Source organism: Muntiacus reevesi, chromosome 5 (genome assembly GCF_963930625.1).
Source record: "Muntiacus reevesi chromosome 5, mMunRee1.1, whole genome shotgun sequence".
Classification (NCBI taxonomy): domain Eukaryota; kingdom Metazoa; phylum Chordata; class Mammalia; order Artiodactyla; family Cervidae; genus Muntiacus; species Muntiacus reevesi.
In genome coordinates, this window is record NC_089253.1 from 1,208,377 (window position 1) to 1,221,423 (window position 13,047).

The 13,047-nt window shown below is 35.8% G+C and overlaps 1 pseudogene; it reads left to right on the top strand.

Moving 5' to 3' along the window:
- LOC136169472 (olfactory receptor 5L1-like) lies at window positions 1-930 on the top strand (annotated as a pseudogene).
- Window positions 931-13,047: the final 12,117 nt, after the last annotated feature.

Below are 13,047 nucleotides of genomic sequence, written 5' to 3' on the forward strand. Positions count from 1 at the left end.
ATGGACGAGGAAAACTGTGCTGCTGTGACGGACTCCACCCTCCTCGGATTCTCAGATGTCCCTGAGCTCAGAATCTTCCTCTTCCTGCTGTTTCTTTCCATCTATGGATCCACAGTTTTGGGAAACCTGGGTATGATTACTCTGATTCAGGTCAGCTCTCGACTCCACACCCCCATGTACTTTTTCCTCAGCCACTTGTCCTTTGTGGATTTCTGTTACTCCACGACCATCACGCCGAAGATGCTAGCTAACATCTTAAATGAAGACAGAGCCTTTTCCTTGCTGAAATGTGCTGTGCAGTTCTACCTGTTTTGCACATTTGTGGTAACTGAGGTCATTCTGCTGGCAGTGATGGCCTGTGACTGTTTTGCAGTCATCTGTGACCCACCGGCTGTACATGGTCACCATGTCCTGGAATCTCTACGTGGAGCTGGTGTCTTGTTGCTACCTCAAGGCTACTGTATGTTCTGTGACTCACTTGTGTTTAGCTCTTCAGATCTGATCCTGCAGATCGAATGTGATCAGCCCCCTCTTTTGTGATCTTCCCCCTCTCTTGTCTCTTGCTTGTTCTGATTTGACTGTGAATCAGCTGGTGCTATGCATTGTGGCCACTAGATCATCACCATTGTGGCCATCCTCATGTCCTACTTGTTTATTCTCATCACCATCCTGAGGATGCACTCTGCAGAGGGAAGGTGCAAAGCCTTTTCCACTTACCCCTCCCACCTCACAGCCATTGCTGTCTTACAGGGAACGATACTTTTCATTCATTTCCAGCCCCAATCTGGCAACAGCATGGATACTGGCAAAGTGGCCCCAGTGTTCTACGCTGTAATGATCCCCATGCTGAACCCCCTGATCTACAGTCTGAGGAACAAGGATGTGAAAGAAGCTCTCAGAGAAGTGGGGAGCTCCAAAATATTATCCTAGTGAATATTTTCCTAGCAGGACTCAGGGTTGCAAATTGGAGGCTGGTGAAAAGATGATAATGATTACAGTGTTGGAAGGGTAGAACTGAAGTGGGTAGCTTTGAGTGAGTCTTCCTGGCTCACTTATTTTTGTACCTTGTATCCTATCCTATTTACAAAAGTAGCCTACTTCTTTACACTTATTCAGTATAAAATGCTTTAAATGGTTCTTTGTAATGGACTGTTAAAGCACACATTTAGTTTGCTATAAAACTTTCATAAGTTTACTAAAAAACTCACATTTTATTTCACTATCCATTATGGAAACTATGATTTATTTCAAAACTGAATGGCTGTTATTTTACAATGAAGAGCACACATTTGAGTTTATGTACAAATGTGATTCCCATATGTATATATATATATATATATCATCCTACTTATTTATTTGTAGCTTCTTTTATTGTTTTTGCTCTCATCTCAGTGTCCAGTGTTTGGGGAGTTTCATATATCATTATATCTGAATAATAGAGACTTTGATAATAATTATTTCAAAGAAATCTTAACAAAATTAAATTAAAGGTCATGTGGAAGTATTTTAGAATAATCCCTGGTACATCAGTAGCTCTCCCTGCGTGCATGGGGGGGTGGGTGTGTATGTGTGTGTATATACAGGCATACCTCATTTTATTGAAATTCACAGATAGTTTTTCTATAGATTAAAGGTGTGTGGCAACTTTCCCTTGAGCAAGTATATATTAGCTTTTTTCAAGAGCATCTTTCACTTTGTCTCTGTGAATATTTTGGAATTCTTTCAATATTTAAAATTTTTCAGAAAAGCAAAAAAAAAAAAAAAAAAAGGACTGTTAATTTAATGATTATAGCATCAGGAAGCAGCCATCATTCTTGAGGTTTGGAGAAGTAGAGAAAAGACATTTTACCAGAGTCTCAGAACTTGGAGGTACTACTCTGCTCATAGTAGTAAGCCCTTGAGAAAGGGCCATGGCTGTAAGGGTGTCTGGGATCTAAGTCTGGCTTATGACTCCACAGTTTTCAGACACTGGATATGGGCTCCAGTGGTGTTTGGTCCCAGAGGGGGATGCCAGACTACTGCTCTGATCTCTGAAGAGAGTAAGATGAGAAACTGGAGCCAGAACTGGAGAACAAGAAGAAAAGAAATCCTTACTTCTCTCCTCTCCATTTCTCTTCATTATTCTTTTCTTTCCCCCACCACTTCCCTTGGTTTATCCCTTTAGCAAAACCTAAATGGAAACCAGCTAGCAAGGGTATCTGAGGATTCAGATTGCAAGTCCCAGCAACAGCATCACAGCTCACGAATAGAAGGGCAGCCACAGACACATGACAAAAGGCACCAAAGGACTTGCATCTTACTATGCAGAAAGAGAAATTCATTCTACTTCTATCCTCACTTAGAGTGAGGATATCTCACTCTACACACTCAGAGTGTGTAAATTTCTCTGTAACTGGACATGCAAGTGCACTTCAAGACTCTTCACTCTTCAGGTCATTGTTAGTTTAGATGTACTCGATTTCACCATAAGAGTTATAAAGCAAATGTGACACAGGGTTGTTGTCACCCTTAAGACCTCTCTATGGAAATGTACTTGATTTCATGTTATATATATATATATATATATATATAATCACACTATAAGAATTACAATTAAATCAAAAAGTTGTGCAATTTCTCATACTGGATTAAAAACAGCTTTCAAAAGAAAAACCAGTATCTAGCAAGAAATAATATTCAGAATTTTTAAAAAAGAAATAAACATTTCAAAAAATACCATGTTTCAGAATTGGGAAAACCGTTTTCAGAGCTTAAATCACCCATATTCTGAAGTTTTTTTCCAATCCACTAACTTAATTCCTTTAGAATCACTTTCATGGAATATGCATTTTATGCAGAACCATCTTTCAAAATACAGTAATTAGGCCTTGCTCAGGATATTTCTGGCATATAGAAAAATCATGATTTTAATTCTAACATCAATAACATCTAATTCAGTGTTTCTTTGTTAGTTTTTCTTTTTTTTTCTTTTTAGGTAGGTCATTAAATAATATTTAGCTGAGAAACATATGAATTAGAAAGCAAGTACAAACAAAGAAAATACTATTTTGTCTGTGTCATTATATATGATTTTAGACAAATCCATCTAAACTCTGTGGCTTTAATTTCATCCATTGTATTTATTTTAAAAGACCAGGATTTGGACAGCAATAGAGGTGCTTTCTTTCTTTCTTTCTTTCTTTTTTTTTTTTGTTGCTGTTAGGCTTCCAATATCCAGGACTTCCCTGATAGCTCAGTTGGTAAAAAATCCACCTACAATGCAGGAGACCTGAGTTCGATCCCTTGGTAGGGAAGATCTCCTGGAGAAGGAAAAGGCTATTCACTACAACATTCTGGCCTGGAGAGTTCCATGGACTGCAAAGTCCATGGGGTCACAAAGAGCTGGACAGGATTGAACAACTTTCACTTTCACTTTACAATATCCATGATTATGCTAACAGAATAAAAGAGCATTCTATTATCACGCCTTAGGAGTGCTGTCTCTGAATGTTTCTCACCGTGATGCCTTCCTCGTTATGACCATGACTATTTCCTAGTTTAGTATTATAAGATTCACCATCATTAAATGTACCCAAAGGGAATAGTCTATCAGTTCAGTTCAGTCACTCAGTTGTGTCTGACTGTTTGTAACCCCATGGACTTCATCACGCCAGGCTTTCCTGTCCATCACCAACTCCTGAAGCTTACTCAAACTCATGTCCATTGCATTAGTAATGACATTCAACCATCTCATCCTCTGTCGGCCCCTTCTCCTCCCGCCTTTAATCTTTCCCAGCAAATGCGTCTTCTCTTCACATCGGGTGGGCAAAATATTGGAGTTTCAGCTTCAGCATCAGTCCTTCCAATGAACACCTAGGACTGATCTCCTTTAGGATGGACTGGTTGGATCTCCTTACAGTCCAAGGGACTCTCAAGGGTCTTCTCCCAACACCACAGTTCAAAAGCATCAATTCTTCTGCACTCAGCTTTCTTTATAGTTCAATTCTTTATCCATACATGACTACTGGGAAAACCATAGCTTTGACTAGGAAGATCTTTGTTGGCAAAGTAATGCCTCTGCTTTTTAATGTGCTGTCTAGATTGGTCAGAGCTTTTCTTCCAAGGAGCAAGTGTCTTTTAATTTCATGGCTGCAATCACCATCTGCAGTGACTTTGGAGCACCCAAAATATAAAGTCTGCCACTGTTTCCACTGTTTCCCCATCTATTTGCCATAAAGTGATGGGACTGGATGCCATGATATTAGTTTTCTGAATGCTGAGTTTTAAGCCAACTTTTTCACTCTCCTCTTTCACTGTAATCAAGAGAATCTTTAGTTCTTCTTCTCTTTCTTCCATAATAAAGAAAGTGTGTCATGGTGTCATCTGCATATCAGAGGTTATTGATATTTCTCCCGGCAATCTTGATTCCAGTTTGTGCTTCATCCAGCCAGGCATTTCTCATGATGTACTCTGCATATAAGTTCAAGAAGCAGGGTGACAATATACACCATCATTAAATGTACACGAAGGGAACAATCTTTACACATTAAAATATCAGGCAGTGATTTCTTTACTTTTAATTAGAAGATCCAATGATGTTTTAACAGAAAAAATACATTAAAATAGTTTAAATAAGGTATGAATTCAATGACATTTCTATTATCTATAATTTTTTCCAAATCAAAAATACAATAAAAAATAAATTAGGCCTTTATTGTATCATACACTATTTTTTCTTTTGACTGCACTATGCAGCTCATGGGATCTTAGTTTCCAAACCAGTGACTGAACCCCTGCTCTGGGCAGTGAAAGCACAGAGTCCTATCCTCTGGACTGCCAGGGGATTCCCAAATGCATCACCCATTTTATTTATTCATTCATTTTTATTTTTAGAAAATTAAATAAATTAATTAAATAAACTTTAGGTTATTTATAATAACCTATATATATAATATATATATAATAACCTATATATAATAACCTAGAGGTTATTAAATAACCTTTAGGTTATTTAATTTTCTAAAAATAAAAATGAATGAATAAATAAAATGGGTGATGTTGATTCATGTCAATGTATGGCAAAAACCACTACAATATTATAAAGTAATTAGCCTCCAAATAAGAAAAATAAATGGAACAAAATTTTAAAAAAATTAAATAATCTTTATTAATATTTTATACTTCTCTGCTGTTTTTTTTACCTTTAAAAATTTTGTATTGTACATTTTAAATAGCATTTGCACAGCTCAGTGAAGGTTTTACAATCCACAATCTGTTTCTTTCTTACACCAAAGGACAAAGGTCAGCATGCCGCAGAAAAAAGATCTGAAGAATGGAAGATAAGACTTGAGATCTAGGTTTGGCTGCAGCAGTTAATACATGAGTCCCTCCCAGGAGACTCAGTGATAATGAATCTGCCTGTCAAGCAGGAGAGGAGAGTTCCATCCTTTGGTCATGAACATCCCCTAGAAAAGGAAATGACACCCCGGTCCAGTATTCTTGCCTGGAGAATCCCATGGCTAGAGGAGCCTGGCAGGCTACAGTCCACAGGGTGCAAAGAGTCAGACACAATTCAGCAAGTAAACCAAAATAAACAATTAATACATGAACTTGACTGGAAGCCGATTACTCCTGTTATGAAGAGCATCATTTATGCCAAGTATTTAAACTGAAGAAAATAAAGCTAAGGATTGTGTGCCCATAAGTAGTAATGCCATTGACAGGATTGTAGCAACATAGCTGAGAGACTCCAAGGCAAGATTTTCCCACTGTTGCTTGTGGTTAGTATAAGAGGGGTAGTTCTGCTTTACAGACATCAGAAACATGGTAAAAACTTAAGAAATATTTGTTGGAAGACAATTACTCCATGATCTCACTTGCAGGTAAACTACAGCAGTTGACCTCATAGCAGTAGAATGTAGAGTGATAACTGATGATTCCAGGGCCAGGGGCTCAGGGCAAGGACAGATGAGGGTCAAGGGTACAAGGTTTCCCTCATGCAAGATGATCAAACCCTGAAGTTTCAATGGACAACAATGTGACTATAGTTAACAATACTGCATTGTATTCTTGAAACTTGCTAAAGGGGTAAAATTTGTATTCTCATTACTTTAAAAAAATAAAGAAAAAGAAAAGAAAGCTCAGTTGTGTCCAACTCTTTGCGACTCCATGGACTGTAGCCTATCAGGTTTCTCCATCCATCAGATTTTCCAGGCAAGAATACTGGAGTTGGTTGCTATTTCCTTCTCCAGGAGATCTTCTTGACCCAGGGATTGATCGCAGGTCTCCCGCATTGTAGGCAGACACCATACCGTCTGAGCCATCAGGGAAGTCCAAGAAAAAAAAAAAAGGCAACATAAAGAAATGACCATGTTAGCTTGATGGTGGTGATTATTTCACAATGTATATGTGTATATATATATTATATATATATATAATATATATATATAATATATAAATATAATATATATAATATTCTCTTTTTAAGAGAATATTATAAATTCTCTTTTTTAAGCACACTGCTTTATATTCTTAATTTATTTTTATTTACTGAGGTATGATTGACAATTTCTAATATTTTTAAGGTGAAACTTTGATGTTCTGATATATATATATCCTATATATTATATTATATTATATATAGTATAAGTAGTATATATTATATATATAATGTGTATATATATACAAGCATATACATGTATATATATATACATTTAGGCATACATGTACATGTAATGTATATATATACACATGTATACATGTATACATATACATATGTATGTATATTTATTTTATATATATTATAATATATAATATATATAACATATATCATGTATATAATATATAATATATAAATGCATTATATATAATATATAATATTATATAAAATATATATTACACATTTACCATATGTTTCAATATACATATACATATTATAGTATATAATATATATAATTATGTATATAATATATATAATATAATATAATATAAATATATTATGTATAAGGTATATACAATATATAATGTATATAATGTATATTTATATATTATATATAATGCATATTTATATATATTATATATACTATATATTATAATATATATAATAATATATATTTACTGAGGTATAATTGATAAATTCTATATATTTAAGGTGAAATTTTAATATTCTGTATATAGAATTTGTTTGTCAATTATACCTCAGTAAATCTAAAAAAAAATATTAAAAGCATAAAGCAGTGTGTTTAAAAAAGAGAATCATTTTCTGTGCAATATACAAAACTTTTGCTATGACTTGTCATTGTCCAACATTTTTGGAGTCTATGGCAATGATAATTGGGCTTCCCCTGTAGTTCAAATAGTAAAGAATCTGCCTACAATGCAGAAGACCTGAGTTTGATCCCTGGGTCAGAAGATCCCTTGGAGAAGATCATGACAACCCACTCCAGTATTTTTGCCTGGGGAATTCCATGGACAGAGGAGCCTGGCAGGCTACAGTCCATGGGGTCGCAAAGAGTTGGTTGGGGCATGGTGAGAAGACAGTTAGACATTTGATTTATTTTCATATAAAATGTTTCTAAATCTGCTGTTGGTTTTTCTTCATGTTTTCCAAGAAATATAAATTGCATCAGGAAACAATAATTAGCTTTAATTGCTTGCTCTGTGCCTCTGAAGAAGAAGGCAAGGGATTCTGTAGGGCCTTGTGCCACATGGAGTGGAGGAGACATAAGGGTCTCAGCTTGTTGATTTCAACAAGTCCTCTGGAGGGCGGAGTGGGGCTGCCTTTCCCACAGTCCCATGTAGAATATCTAATAGGTACCTTAGCTTTAGTTATTTCTTCATGAGAAAAATCACTTGAGGGAATTTTGAGTTATGGCAAACATTACATATCAGGAACAGGAAGTGCATATTTCCCTGAAAGATATGTAGAAGGGTCTGGCTTGCTGAACTCCTTCATAGCAGTGCCCTGAACAAGTGTTTCCTGGATGTGTGAGGACACAGGGACCCTGAGACTCTCTGGTGCATGGCTCTCTGCTTCTGCCAATTCGAGGTAGAATTGTGCAAGGGAGGATAGACAGGTATTTAACCAAAATTGAATTTAAAAGAATGTAAACCCAGGGCTGATATCCTTTTGGTAAGGTCACCTCTATATAGGATTTTAAAGCATGGAAAAAAACAAGTGCTGACTCATAAGACCACACACAAAAACAATGGGAAGAAATTGTAAGGATAAACATTTTAGATACCATGCTTACCAGGATTGATGGTAATACATATTACTTATATAATAGCATTTGGGAGATAAGGAAACATATATTTAATTGCATGTAAGTTAACTAGAAGGACATGGAAATCTACCAGAATCAAGTAAAAGATGGTCAGTGGTTTATTCACTCCCCCTCACCTCCCAAGGGGACAGTAGACAATATCTGGAGGCATTTTTGGCATCACAGTGCAGAAATTAAGGGTGAAGGTACTATCATCCAGTGGATAGAGGCCAGAGAAGCTGCTCTGCATGGTACTGTGCACAGGATACCTCCCCATAAAAAGAATAATCCAGTTCAAAATGTCAATAGTGCCATGGTTGAAAAACTCTCAAAAAGATCACTGATAAAGAGTTCTATAATAGTGAGAATTGACTTGGAAAGATTGCCTTCTGACTGATCCTGAAATATCCTTGGATATCTGAAAATATAAAACCATCAAAGGATCTTTCTGTTATATGGAATCTCTAGCCTCTAGTGCTAACATATCTAAAACTATCTGTTTCTATGGAGAAGGAAATGGCAACTCACCCCAATATTTTTGTTTGAAAAATCCCATGGACTGAGGAGTCTGGCAGGATAGAGTCTATGGGGTCGCAAAAGTCGGACATGATACAAGCAACTTGGCACATCTGGTTCTAGGTCTGTAGAAACAAAAATGACCTTATCAGAAATGTTAACCTGAGAAAGAAATATCCATTTTAAAGAAATATGATTAAGAGAATACCTGATATGCATGACTTTACTAAAACGAGAACAGCTACAAGTGAACTGGGATGTGTTGATCATGATAGCTTTCAGAATTACTTGCACTGTTAATATCCAACACAATTGTTGATTGCTATCAGACATTCATTAAAACCTTCTGCACAGGAAAGGAAACAAACGGAATGAAGAAGCAATAGAAATAGAACAATATTTGCAATCTATATATTAAAATGTTAATTTCTAATATGCATATAAAGAACTCATACAACTCAATAGCAAAAATGAACACAGCACAACAAAAATAAAAACTAATAGCCCCGTTAAAAAGTTATCTAAACACAAGATTTAGATTTTTTCTGATATGCAAATGGCCAGTAAGTATATTAAAATGAGAAAAACATATTCAGTGTTACTAAGCATCAGGAAGAAGAAAATCAAAACCACAAAGAGATCAAATCACACTTGTCAGGATGACAATCATCAAAAAACAAAACTAAAAATAAGTGAGTGTTGGTAAACATATGGAAAATTGGAACCCTTTTATACTGTTTCTGGGATGTAAAATCATGCAGATGCTGTGAAACAGTATGGTAGTTTTTCACAGTATAAAAATTAAATATATGATCCAGTAATCCTGCTTCTGAATATTTATCCAAAATAAGTAAAATCATTATTCCAAAGAGATATTAGCATTCTTGTGTTCATTGCAGAACTATTCACAATAGCCAAGAAATGGAAATAACATAAATGGACCAAAAAGTGAATAAAGAAAAAGTGGCATATAGATAAAATGGCACACAATTCACCCTTTTAAAAAGATGGAAATTTTGCAATGTAACCAGATGAATGACCTATGCTTAGTGAAATATATCAGCCACAGAAAGATAAATACTGTATGACTCCATTTATATGCTCATGGAGTCATAAAGTGGAGGGAGCAATGGGAAGTTACCAATCAAAGGTCATAACATTTCATTTAAGCTAGATGAATGAGTTCTAAAGATGTACTGCACAAAAATCACCTCTGTAGTCAACAAAAGTGTATTTTACACCTAAAATATCTTAATTGGGCAGGTCTTATGTGAAATGTTCTCTACCACAATAAAATAAAAATTAAAAAGAAATATTAGTACAATATAATCACTAAAATCTAAATTTTACTTGGATTCCATCAGTTTTTCCCCATTAATTCTCTCTTTATTCTCTTGGACCCAATCCAGGTACCACACTGTATTGTCATCATGTCTCCCAAATGTCTGACCTGTCCTGTGTCAGGTTTTGAATATTATTTTATTTTATTTTTATTTTTTGGCTTCAATAATTTTAAGGAGTGCTGATGAGGTATCCTGTGGAATGCCTGCAAATATGGCTTTGCCTAATAATTTTCTCATGTGAAGACTGGAGTAGAGGTTTTGGGGAAAGAGTATCACAAAGGTGAAGTTTCTCATCACATCATGTCAGGGAATAAATGATGCCCACACTGCCCTACTGGAGATGCTCACCTTTATCTTTTACTTCATATAGTGTTGGTCATGTTTACTAAACTTGAATGTGAGATTCAAAATGCAGTTAAAAGCTTTCTCTGCATCTATTGAGATAATCACATGGTTTTTATCTTTCAATTTGTTAATGTGGTGTATTACATTGATTGATTTGTGGATATTAAAGAATCCTTGCATTCCTGGGATAAAGCCCACTTGGTCATGGTGTATGATTTTTTTAATATGTTGTTGGATTCTGTTTGCTAGAATTTTGTTAAGGATTTTTGCATCTATGTTCATCAGTGATATTGGCCTGTAGTTTCCTTTTTTTGTGGCATCTTTGTCTGGTTTTGGAATTATGGTGATAGTAGCCTCATAGAATGAGTTTGGAAATTTACCTTCATCTGCAATTTTCTGGAAGAGTTTGAGTAAGACAGGTGTTAGCTCTTCTCTAAATTTTTGGTAGAATTCAGCGGTGAAGTCATCTGGTCCTGGGCTTTTGTTTGCTGGAAGATTTTTGATTACAGTTTCGATTTCCTTGCTTGTGATGGGTCTGTTAAGATCTTCTATTTCTTCCTGGTTCAGTTTTGGAAAGTTATACTTTTCTAAGAATTTGTCCATTTCTTCCAAGTTGTCCATTTTATTGGCATAGAGCTGCTGGTAGTAGTCTCTTATGATCCTTTGGATTTCAGTGTTGTCTGTTGTGATCTCTCCATTTTCATTTCTAATTTTGTTAATTTGGTTCTTCCAAGTTGTCCATTTTATTGGCATAGAGCTGCTGGTAGTAGTCTCCTATGATCCTTTGGATTTCAGTGTTGTCTGTTGTGATCTCTCCATTTTCATTTCTAATTTTGTTAATTTGGTTCTTCTCTCTTTGTTTCTTAATGAGTCTTGCTAATGGTTTGTCAATTTTATTTATTTTTTCAAAAAACCAGCTTTTAGCTTTGTTGATTTTTGCTATGGTCTCTTTAGTTTCTTTTGCATTTATTTCTGCCCTAATTTTTTAGATTTCTTTCCTTCTGCTAACCCTGGGGTCTTCATTTCTTCCTTCTCTAATTGCTTTAGGTGTAGAGTTAGGTTATTTATTTGGCTTTTTTCTTGTTTCTTGATGTAAGCCTGTAACGCTATGAACCTTCCCCTTAGCACTGCTTTTACAGTGTCCCATAGGTTTTGGGTTGTTGTGCTTTCATTTTCATTATTTCTATACATATTTTGATTTCTTTTTTGATTTCTTCTATGATTTGTTGGTTATTCAGAAGCATGTTATTTAGCCTCCATATGTTTGAATTTTTAACAATTTTTTTCCTGTAATTGAGATCTAATCTTACTGCACTGTGGTCAGAAAAGATGACTGGAATGATTTCAATTTTTTTGAATTTTCCAAGACCAGATTTATGGCCCAGGATGTGATCTATTCTGGAGAAGGTTCCGTGTGCACTTGAGAAAAAGGTGAAGTTGATTGTTTGGGGGTGAAATGTCCTATAGATATCAATTAGGTCTAGCTGGTCCATTGTGTCATTTAAGGTTTGTGTTTCCTTGTTAATTTTCTGTTTAGTTGATCTATCCATAGTTGTGAGTGGGGTATTAAAGTCTCCCACTATTATTGTGTTACTATTAATTTCCTCTTTCATACTCATTAGCGTTTGCCAAAAAGACAGCCCTCAGATTGGGAGAAAATAATAGCAAATGAAGAAACAGGCAAAGGATTAATCTCAAAAATATACAAGCAACTCCTATAGCTCAATTCCAGAAAAATAAATGACCCAGTCAAAAAATGGGCCAAAGAACTAAACAGACATTTCTCCAAAGAAAACATACAGATGGCTAACAAACACATGAAAAGATGCTCAACATCACTCATTATCAGAGAAATGCAAATCAAAACCACAATGAGGTACCATTACAAGCCAGTCAGGATGGCTGCTATCCAAAAGTCTACAAGCAATAAATGCTGAAGAGGGTGTGGAGAAAAGGGAATCCTCTTACACTGTTGGTGGGAATGAAAACTAGTACAGCCACTATGGAGAACAGTGTGGAGATTTCTTTAAAAACTGGAAATAGAACTGCCATATGACCCAGCAATCCCACTTCTGGGCATACACACAGAGGAAACCAGATCTGAAAGAGACACGTGCACCCCAATGTTCATCACAGCACTGTTTATAATAGTCAGGACATGGAAGCAACCTAGATGTCCATCGGCAGATGAATGGATAAGGAAGCTGTGGTACATATACACCATGGAATATTACTCAGCCGTTAAAAAGAATTCATTTGAATCAGTTCTAATGAGATGGATGAAACTGGAGCCCATTATACAGAGTGAAGTAAGCCAGAAAGATAAAGAACATTACAGCATACTAACACATATATATGGAATTTAGAAAGATGGCAACGATAACCCTATATGCAAAACAGAAAAAGAGACACAGAAGTACAGAACAGACTTTTGAACTCTGTGGGAGAAGGTGAGTGTGGGATGTTTCGAAAGAACAGCATGTATATTTTCTATGGTGAAACAGATCACCAGCCCAGGTGGGATGCATGAGACAAGTGCTCTGCTCGGGCCTGGCGTACTGAGAAGACCCAGAGGAATCGGGTGGAGAGGGAGGTGGGAG